We start from the raw sequence: 10,090 nt of genomic DNA, 5'->3' as shown, positions 1-10,090 counted from the left end.
ATGAAGAAAGGCAGCATAGAGACAGGGAAGCGAGGACAGTATCCTTTCCAATGACTTTGCCTTGGTGACTAAATGATGTTGCAGGCTTAGTGAAGTGTGGACTCTGAGGTATCGCTATATATCCTTTCAACAGATATTTATTGCACACCCACTATTTGTCAGGCACTGTTCTAGGTGCTGAGCACATAGTGGTAAGTACACACATCCCCTCACTCTGGACAACTTATATTCTGGTGGTTGTGAGGTTCATTCAGGTCAGGTCCTTGTCATGGCCCAGCCACAACTGACCCCAGGCAACTCACAGTTGCAGCAAAGATCTTTGTACAACTCTCCATCTCCACAATCTCTATTCCCTAAAGGTGACTCTATGAGAGGAGAAATTCATTAATAAATTTCAAACAAGTTGTTCTTTAGAGAAAGAGCTTCCAAAAATGATCATAAATTCTGGAGGCTGAATATCCTGTGATGTGTTCATGTATCAGTAGGTCAGTCCTAAGGTCATTTTATACAATAAAAAAAAAAAAAAAAAAAAGAAAAAGAAAGAGAACCGGAAACCAAAATCTGAGGATGCAAACGAAGTATCATTTGTTCAAGAAAGAAATAATGTCAGAACAATGGACATTTACAAAGATTCAGGTCTTTGTGATTAAGACTGTGCCTGGAAGGTAAATATGTGTTCTCTTAGGGAGACTCTGGGAGGCTGAGGAAATTAGTTCTTGTTAGTTTCTTCTTGACAGGCCTGGGCAGAGACTGAGGCCTGCAGAGCCTGCTTTTCACTTCACTACCTGTGGCAAAACAGTAAGTAGGCTTGTGCATCAGTTAGAGTCCTGTTGCAGGAAGCATAAACCATGCAAGCTATTGTAAACAAAAAGATGTTGAAACGATGTAATTAAGTGTTTACAAAATCACGAAGGACTGTAGAAGCAGGCACTAAGCTGTGTCTTTAGGAATGACTCTCAGAACAAGATTATTGAAATAACTCACCAGGGGTGCTTCTGTCTCTGCAAAAGTCAGGAAGGTGAGGGATCAGGAGGTCACTCCCAGGCCTGCAGCATTCACGAACTCCCCACTGCAGTAGTGATCCAGGGTTCAGAAAGCCACTGATGCGGGGGCCGATGCCTGTCGGCAGCAATGTGGCTAGTGGCCAGACACTGGATCACAGATTTGTTTTGTTTTGTTTTGTTTTTCCCACCACTACTACCACAACAGCCTCTTGAAACCCGTGAAGCTAGTCTCTAGATGCTGGAATGCTGCTTCAGAAAAACAACATTGCCATAACCTTGCTGGCACTGCATACCCACTAATTCAGCATCTTGCAGGTAACATAGGTTCAGCCAATGAGACAGCAGATTTCTGCATTGAGTGAGATGGGGTAGACGGCTTCCAGAAAACTTTGGCTTTTCTAAAAAATAGGATGGATATTTCTGGTTCTTGCCTCTTTCTCTTTCTTCTTACCTTGAAAGTGAACGTGATGTCTGGAACTGCTGAAGCCATTTGGTGACCTACATTGTTAGAATCAACATGATCTGGAAGGAGACATTAAAAATGCACCACTCTAGACCACTTGCTTTGAACTCTTGGTATGAGACACATAAAAAGATGTATCTTTGTTAGTTTAAGCCACTGTTTGTCCAGAAGGAGTTGGAGTATTGGCAGTTGAAAGCATTCTGAATGGCTACAACATGTTTTGTCTACCTATCTACTCCTTCCTTTTCTCTCTTCTCTTTCCTCTGTTCCTTCTCCCTCTCTTTCTCTATCTACTCTTTCATCTGTCTGTCCATGCTTATGAGGTGGGGAGATGGTACCAAGAGGTTGCACTGAAAGAATACATCACTGTGCATATTTTTGTTTCCACTGGAGGTCATTTATCTCCTAGAGACATAGCTGAATGGGCCCTTTGGAGCCACCAAGCCTCGTGCAATATATCAGCGGCAATACTCCAGTCAACCCTGACTCCTACAGTTGCGTTATTCCAGATAGAAAACACTGTACTATCCCAACTGTGAGGTTGTTTCTCTGTGTATCTATTAGGTTGAAACACACAAATGAAATTGCTGATATTTAACCATTTTGACTGCTAAAATAGTATTACATTTATGTGGTGCAACTTATGACGATGCTTAGTCATGGAGGATAATGGAAAACTCTGAAGCCCAAATGAAGCTAATTTATAATCCAAAGAGCTATTATCTATATCAAGTCAAAGTGATCCATGTCTGGTTCCTCTTTTCACATCAGCATTGGGGCATCTCTTTGGGTCATCCGAAAAGTTCAGTCTCATACTTCAAAAGGAACTAGCAATGAACACTTCTAGGTCAAATCTTTCACTTTTTGTCATCTCAACTCAATCTGAAGCTAAATTTTATTGTAGAGTTAATTTACTATTAACTATTTACTATTTACTATTTACTAGTTAATTTACTATTAACTATTAACTAATTACTATTATTTACTATAATCTCAAGGAGCTACACTGAATTGCCCTAAGTAAATTGTGGGCTATAATGGTATGGAGCAGAGCATTACTACATGTGCTGTATTAGCCAAACCATATCATGTGTTTTTTTTCTGGAAAATTCCTTAGTAAATTGCTTGGGAAGAGTTTACTGTAGACTCCTTGCCCCATCCCCACCAGAGGTAGTAGACTCACCCATGAATATGGTAGAGGATCAAAAGAGAGACATTGATGTTAGTGACTGTTCTGCCCACTGGGCATTTATCTTAGGACACCGTTATATTCATTGTTCCCCAGGGATTCATTGGCCCTATGACAACTGGAAGGATCAGAACTGATCATGATCTCTAACTCTGGTTTCTTTTTTCAGTTATGTATCTAAGCCTCTGTACTGCGCAGATAAAAATTTTTTTCCCTGGTGGGTTATGAATGGCACAAGTGTTTCCCAAGTTGGGATTTTTTTCTCCTTTGCTACCACTGCCAATGTATCTGACAGTTACAAAACATACCAAGGGAAGGTTACCAGAGTTCCAATTCAGTTAACACAACTAACTGACTATTGTAACTTATAGACATTACCAATGGGAATTAACACTTCTGAAAAAGTTTTATTTCTTCTCCTGAAGAAGAGATGGGGAGGAAAGGTACAGCATTAATTAGAAGTTGGAGAAATGTCAATATTCAGGAGCCAGCGTTTACAACATTAGTTAATTGTTGAGTTGGAGAAATTTGTTCCATTGACAAAACTCCTTGGGCAGTGATTCCATCTGTTTTGCTCTGTCCTGTATCTCTTGTGCTTAGCACAGGGTCGGGCACATAGTATATGTGAAATAAATATTAGCTTATTAGACAAGTGAATGAAGGAATAAAGTGGTTATGTGGTATCAAAGTTCTATAAGCCAGTCCTCAGAACTTCTTCATGTTTCGCAGGAGAGGAGTCTCATTTCCACAAGTTCCCAATGGGTCTATCTGTGTAGTGGGGCTGAGTATTTTATTCACATGGTAACTCTCTGGTCTTCTTCATGAACCATTACTCAGTAGGCAATGTGGTGGTGGGGGGTGCCTGGACTGATAATTTAAGTTATCCCTTTAGATGGCAGTCTTCTGGAATAATTGATCAATATCTCCAATTTCCATGCTCTTCTCTGCACTTCCCAAAGATGGTAACTGGGTACAGAAAAGGGAATATTCTTTTTCCCATGTGGGTCTCATAGAAGCCCTACTAACTTTCTCTTTTTTTTTTAGACATGGAGTCTCACTCTGTCACCCAGGCTGGAGTGCGGTGGCAGGATCTTGGCTCACTGCAAGCTCCCCCTCCCGGGTTCACGCCATTCTCCTGCCTCGGCCTCCCGAGTAGCTGGGACTACAGATGCTCGCCACCATACCCGGCTAATTTTTATATTTTTAGTAGAGATGAGGTTTCACCGTGTTAGCCAGGATGGTCTCAATCTCCTGACCTCATGATCCACCCACCTCAGCTTCCCAAAGTGCTGAGATTACAGGCATGAGCCACCACGCCCGGTTGAAGCCCTATTGACTTTCATACCACCTGCTTTCTGAACTTCTCTCAGGGTCTGAGGAAACATATTTCCCATTTGGAAACAGAGATCACAAGTTAAGCTAGATTTCTAGGACCCTCTCCCAAACTGAGTTGAACCACCACATTCACTTTGATGGGATGATTCCTAGATTATATAGGCAGCCCAGATAGGAGGGATCAGGACACACATATGTAATTGATTCCATTTCTCTTCAGTCTCCCTTTTCCTTCACACAACCCTTAAGAGAGAAGGAACAAACTATGCTGTGATTTATTTCCTTCTTTTTCCCTTATCTATCATTCAGTAGGTATCTTACATTGGACAGGGCTATGTTTCAGCAACAAATAGAAGCCAGACTCTCAGTGGCTTAATATAATGTAGGACATATCCACAGTACAATGTGCACTGTGGGGTGCTCTGCTATATACCATCACTCAGGGATCTTGCCTGACAGAGGCACCACCAGCTTGTAGCTGCACCAGAATAGGTTTTATAGACTTTCCCACATGTGGACTTTTCCACACTTCCCCACATGTGGAGATCTCACACTCACACTTAAATACTTTTTTGTCTTACTAAATTATGCCCACCTGGGAATAATATGTCACATACCTGAGTCCTAGGGATGAAAGGCTGCATGGGAGAGATGTTTTAAAGGAAAAACTAAAATGCATGAAATTAATGCTGGCAAAAGATTATTGTCATTATATTCATCAAATAGAAAAGGTAGGATTTTGTTTGTTCCTTATAGTATGAAAAATACAAAATTATGAAAAAATGTATTGATATGATTTGGTTCTGTGTCCCCAGCCAAATTTCATCTCAAATTGTAATTCCCACATATTGAGGGAGATTCCTGGTGGGAGGTGATTGGATCAGGGGGGCCATTTCCCTCATGCTGTTCTTGTGACAGTGAGTGAGTTCTTATGAGAGTTGATGGTTTTACAGTGTAGCACCTCCCCTTTGCTTGCTTACTCTCTCAATGCTATGTAAGATGTGCCTTGCTTCCCCTTCACCTTCTGCCATGATTGTAAATTTCCTGAGGCCTCCCTAGCCATGTGGAACTGTGAACCAATTAAACCTATTTTCTGTATAAATTACTCAGTCTCAGGTAGTGTCTTTATAGCAGTGTGAAAACAGATTAATACATGTATTATAAACAGAAAATTTGTGGTTAAGTCAGGAGATGGCAGAGGAAAGTAAAACATTTCTCATATCAACAAAACACCTGCCTATTCTCGTCTACTTACCATTCTCTTACCAATTAATGGGACTTGTAAGAAATACATGCAGCAGCTCTTCCTTAGAATTTAGGAAAACTTTGCAGGCAGTCTCAAATGACAACTCTATTATGTAAGTGTCTGGGAACCTTTTGTAGATTTTAAGAAAGGTGACATGAGTACTGTTCAGAACATATTTTCTTGATGACTGTGGGACATTGTATGATCTTTAATTATATACAGTGCTTCTGGGGCTACTGGCTATGAGGAAGATTCACCTTGGCCCACATGGTCCCGATAGTCCTGCTGTTCTGGTTTACATGCATGTGTTTTACTGGAACAGGTCTAGGGATGTGCCATAAGGAAAGGAGCAAGAGCTCTTCATGGGTAGAGCAATCCCAGAACTGTTCTAACTTTCTATTTCTATTAGCTGTGACCTGGAAATCCAATGTGGTATCCTTCAATTGAATTCCACAATCCAACAATTGTGATTAATTAAGTAATTGTCATTTGTGAGTAAAATAGGAATAAACTTCATTAAATGAAAAGTCTGAAAGTTTCTAGTACTAATTAAGTGTTAAATCTTTTACTTTTTCCTTCTTATTCCAAGTTTTCTTTTTTTCATTATATCCTGGTTGTTCCCCATTTTTTGAATAATGGCAACACTCAAAAATGTGACTTCCCATTTGGGGCCATGAAAAAATACTAAACAAATGCTAGGAGGCATTGTACTTTTATTGTAAATTAAGCAGTTCAACAGATAGGAAATTCAGAGAAAACAGAGAAATAGCCGTAAGGCATGAAGCAGAATTGTCTTCAGCGCTGGTTTTTCATGTTGCGGATTTCCTTCCCAGTAACTTTGTCCTGTTGAAGAAGAACTTCAACTCTATTTATGGGGCCGGGTGGCCATATAACCTTGCATTGTATAGTTCAATGCCCACCAATCCAGAATATTGGGTTTGATGTAGATACCTTGATACACAAACCAGATTTCTTCTGGGGGCAGCAGAGTCCCACATGTACCCATCTCCAATCTCTCCCACAGTGGACTTGCTCTTACCAAACTTGCCTCCATAGGAATACTGCTGCTGCCCCAGGACAGTCTTGGGGTGAGCTCCCACAGAGAAACCCTGCCTTAGCTGCATCCTCACCTACGGCTTCTCATTGACCCAGAACTCGGCAATGCCTGAGGAGGACTCCCAGTTGGCACAGATGTGCACCAGGATGGGGAAATTCTCATAGACCTTGAAGACAACCTTGTCACCCCCAATGATAAGATTGCACTCCCCAATTTGAGACTTAAAAATGACCATCTCTTTGCTCTTGGTCTGGATGCTGTAGGAGAAGAGGCTGTAGCCACGGGAGAGGTCAGTATAAGCATGAAGACACGCAGTAAAGTTCTTCAGAGGTTTCTCCAGCTGTGTGATCAAGCTCACATGAGCACTATTCGATTCTTTAGGAAAAATAAACACCTTCCCAATCATGTCTGTGAGAGAAAAAAATGATATAATAATCTTCACCTGAAATGTGAACAGGAAAAAAATCACAAATTCAATTTTATATTCGGTAATCTCTTGTCTTCTCTTCCTACCATCTGTCCCTGACACCCCCACCTATCCTACTCCACATAGTCGTATACCCTTGACCTCCCTAGTTGTCTGAGCAATGGCTTCCAGAAGGCTGGTAAGGACAGAAACCCCAAACAGCAGTTTGTCCATGTTCTTAGCTTGGGGCTCTTACAGCAGCAGCAGTGACTGGGATGAGGGTAGCAGACAGCACAATGGTTGTGCCCACCCAGCTTCTAAGTTAATGATGTAGAGACTCACATTTTTAGGCCACAGGCTATTCAGGGTTTATATGCACCTTGGGTGAGGATAGGGGAGGAAGAGCACCAATAATGTGTGAGTGATTTTCCAACCCTGCCACCTTGGTGTCAGCAATCAGAGCTGCTGATGGGGAAGGAGTGGTGAGATCCTGGGCTGGAAAATCAATGGGAGTTATTTATTAGACACAAGTGACTGCTAGAACTCCAAGTCCTGTGACCCAGATTTTGCTGCTGGAAAGACAGTGGTTACAGAGCTGCAGTGTTATGGATGAAATGAGGGGCTGGGCTGGCCATGTCAAGAGGGCATCATGCTACTCTCCATGCTGTCTGAGGACCCTGTGTTCTTCCATGAGCTCCTGAGCCATGTGGAGGATCTCCCTGAGCTTGGGCCTCTAACGGGCTGAGGAAATCAGGCCTCTTCTTTCTTTTTTGTTCTGTGAAGTAGTTGTCTGTTTGTAGAACATTCTGAGATTCTGCTTTCTGATATAAACATTGAAAATCTATCCCCTCCCCCCATTAATTTAGTGTAATATGCCAGCATTTTGTTAAGGAAATTCAGAAAATTGGAGGATATCCCCTCCAGTTTCTGAGGAATTGTTCTGACCATCTCTCACCTGCCTCCCTCCCTCTCCCTTTTCATATTATGACTTGCCTTCCCAGATACTCAGCCACCGTTTTTAGAGAGGTCAGCAGTTGACTGACAGTTTTGTTATCTTCTGACCCGAGCCATTTAAGGCAAAGTTTAAAAATCATATATGGTGACACTCTCTCTTTTTTTTTTCAGTGACATAACATTTTATTAAATTCAATATGTTGCTACCAGTGCTTAAGATTTTTTTTGAGATTGATTTTTGCCACCCACCATGCTCATTATTACTTCTAGTTTCACTGCATCAGGTGATACGAAAACCTGTCCTCTATATAGTCTTATTTATTTATTTATTTATTTTTATTATACTTTAAGTTCTAGGGCACATGTGCAGAATGTGCAGTTTTGTTACATAGTTATATATGTGCCGTGGTGGTTTGCTGCACCCATCAACCCATCATCTACGTTAGGTATTTCTCCTAATGCTATCCCTCCCCCAAACCCCCACCCCCCGACAGGCCCCAGTGTGTGATGTTCCCCTCCCTGTGTTCATGTGTTCTCATTGTTCAGCTCCCATTTATGAGTGAGAACATGTGGTGTTTGATTTTTTGTTCTTGTGTTAGTTTGCCGATTATGATAGTTTCCAGCTTCATCCATGTTCCTGCAAAGGACATGAACTCATCCTTTTTTATGGCTGCATAGTATTCCATGGTTTATATGTGCTACATTTTCTTTATCTAGTCTATCATTGATGGGCATTTGGGTTGCTTCCAAGTGTTTGCTATTGTGAATAGTGCTGCAATAAACATACATGTGTATGTGTCTTTGTAGTAGAATGATTTATAATCCTTGATACTCTCTTAACATGCATGCATGAATACATTCATTAAACACACTTTCTGTGAATGTCTATTGTGTGCCATGCATTATGCAGATTTTATTTTCTTGACTTTCTTGCTGGACTTTAACAATGACCTCCATGTCTCTTGTGGTTAAATGGTCATGAATGGAGTTATAACAACTCAACCTTGCTTTTTTTCCCCAAATATCAAGCTGAAATGTTTTAACCCTAGAAATGTATTATTCCATTTATTTTACTTTTTAAATTCTGTTAATCTGCTCTACATCTTATTGTGATTACTCTATTCCTGAACACTCCTCTTTTTTTTTTCCAGCACTTCATCCACTCTTCTTCATCTTTCCTCCCAATATTCTTGGATGAATTTTCCTGAATCAGTAACTGCCACCCATAATCTTTTTTTCTCCTGTTCTAATCTTTAGAGTGGGTCATACCTTGTCAGTTTCTCAAAGCAGTTCCCCATTTTGTCATTTCCCTGAAAATCTGAGTGAGGTTTACAGTTGGAGTTTGCTTAAGTTACGTCTTGTGTCTTGAAAGAAATGCAGAATCATTATCCTGGGATCTGAAGCCATTCACAATTCTTTCCCAATATATTAGTCTGACCTTGCTTCCTTCACAAGTCCTGTTGTGTGGTCAAACTTGTCTACATATAAATTCTATTACATGCCCTGGGTCTCTCCTTTTAAATACTTTGATCCATTCTCTTCTTTATAACTGAAGTAGCTTTCAGACATATCTCTCTGCTTCCAAAACTCCAATGCTTCTTAAAATTCTGTTTCATATGCCATCTCCATGAAGTCTCTCCTGATCGAATAAATTAGGATGTTTTCATCTTCTAAATACCATAGTGTTGAAGTGCAAAGGTTTTGGAATTAGACAAACTTGGAATTCAAATCTAGCTTTCTCATTTTATAAATGTGGGCACTTAGGGAAGCATTCAAATGTTTTGAACCTATAGTTCCTCATGTGTGAAACAGGAATATCCCCACATTCATGGGGTTTGAGTGGCTCATAATGTACTTAGTACAGTGCTTTGAAGCATAGGAAGTGCTTCAACATCATGGTTGTTATGAAATTTCTCTGGTAATTATAATATTCTGCTTCATGTTATAGGTATTTATATATGTAACATGGTGCCATCTAAACGCCCTTAGAGATGGGAAGATCCTTAAAATAGTTTGTCCTTCTCTTCATTCCATCCACCACCTAACCCTTTGTTTTATACTTAGTAGGGACTTAGTAAATATTTTGTTGAATTAAAATCTGTATAGATTTTTTTAAAGTGACAAGATAATTAAGGGAAAAGAAAGGAAAATAATCCCTCTGACTCAAGCCCTTTACAACACACATTCCCATGGAATAACGATTTTTTTATAATTATGGTGAGAACACTTAACATAATATCTACTCTTCTGACAAATTTTTGAGTGCACAATATGGTATTGTTAACTACAGGCACAATGATATAGAGCAGATCTCTAGAACTTGCTCATGTTGTATAACTGGAACTAAACAGCATCTCTCCATTTCTGTCTCTCTCCAGTCACTGGCAACCAACATTTTCCTCTGTTTCTATGACTTTTAACTATTTTAGATTCCTC

This window comes from Piliocolobus tephrosceles, chromosome 1 (assembly GCF_002776525.5).
Source record: "Piliocolobus tephrosceles isolate RC106 chromosome 1, ASM277652v3, whole genome shotgun sequence".
Taxonomy (NCBI): Eukaryota; Metazoa; Chordata; class Mammalia; order Primates; family Cercopithecidae; genus Piliocolobus; species Piliocolobus tephrosceles.
The sequence above is the reverse complement of the archived record's forward strand: the minus strand, read 5'-3'. Positions refer to the sequence as shown.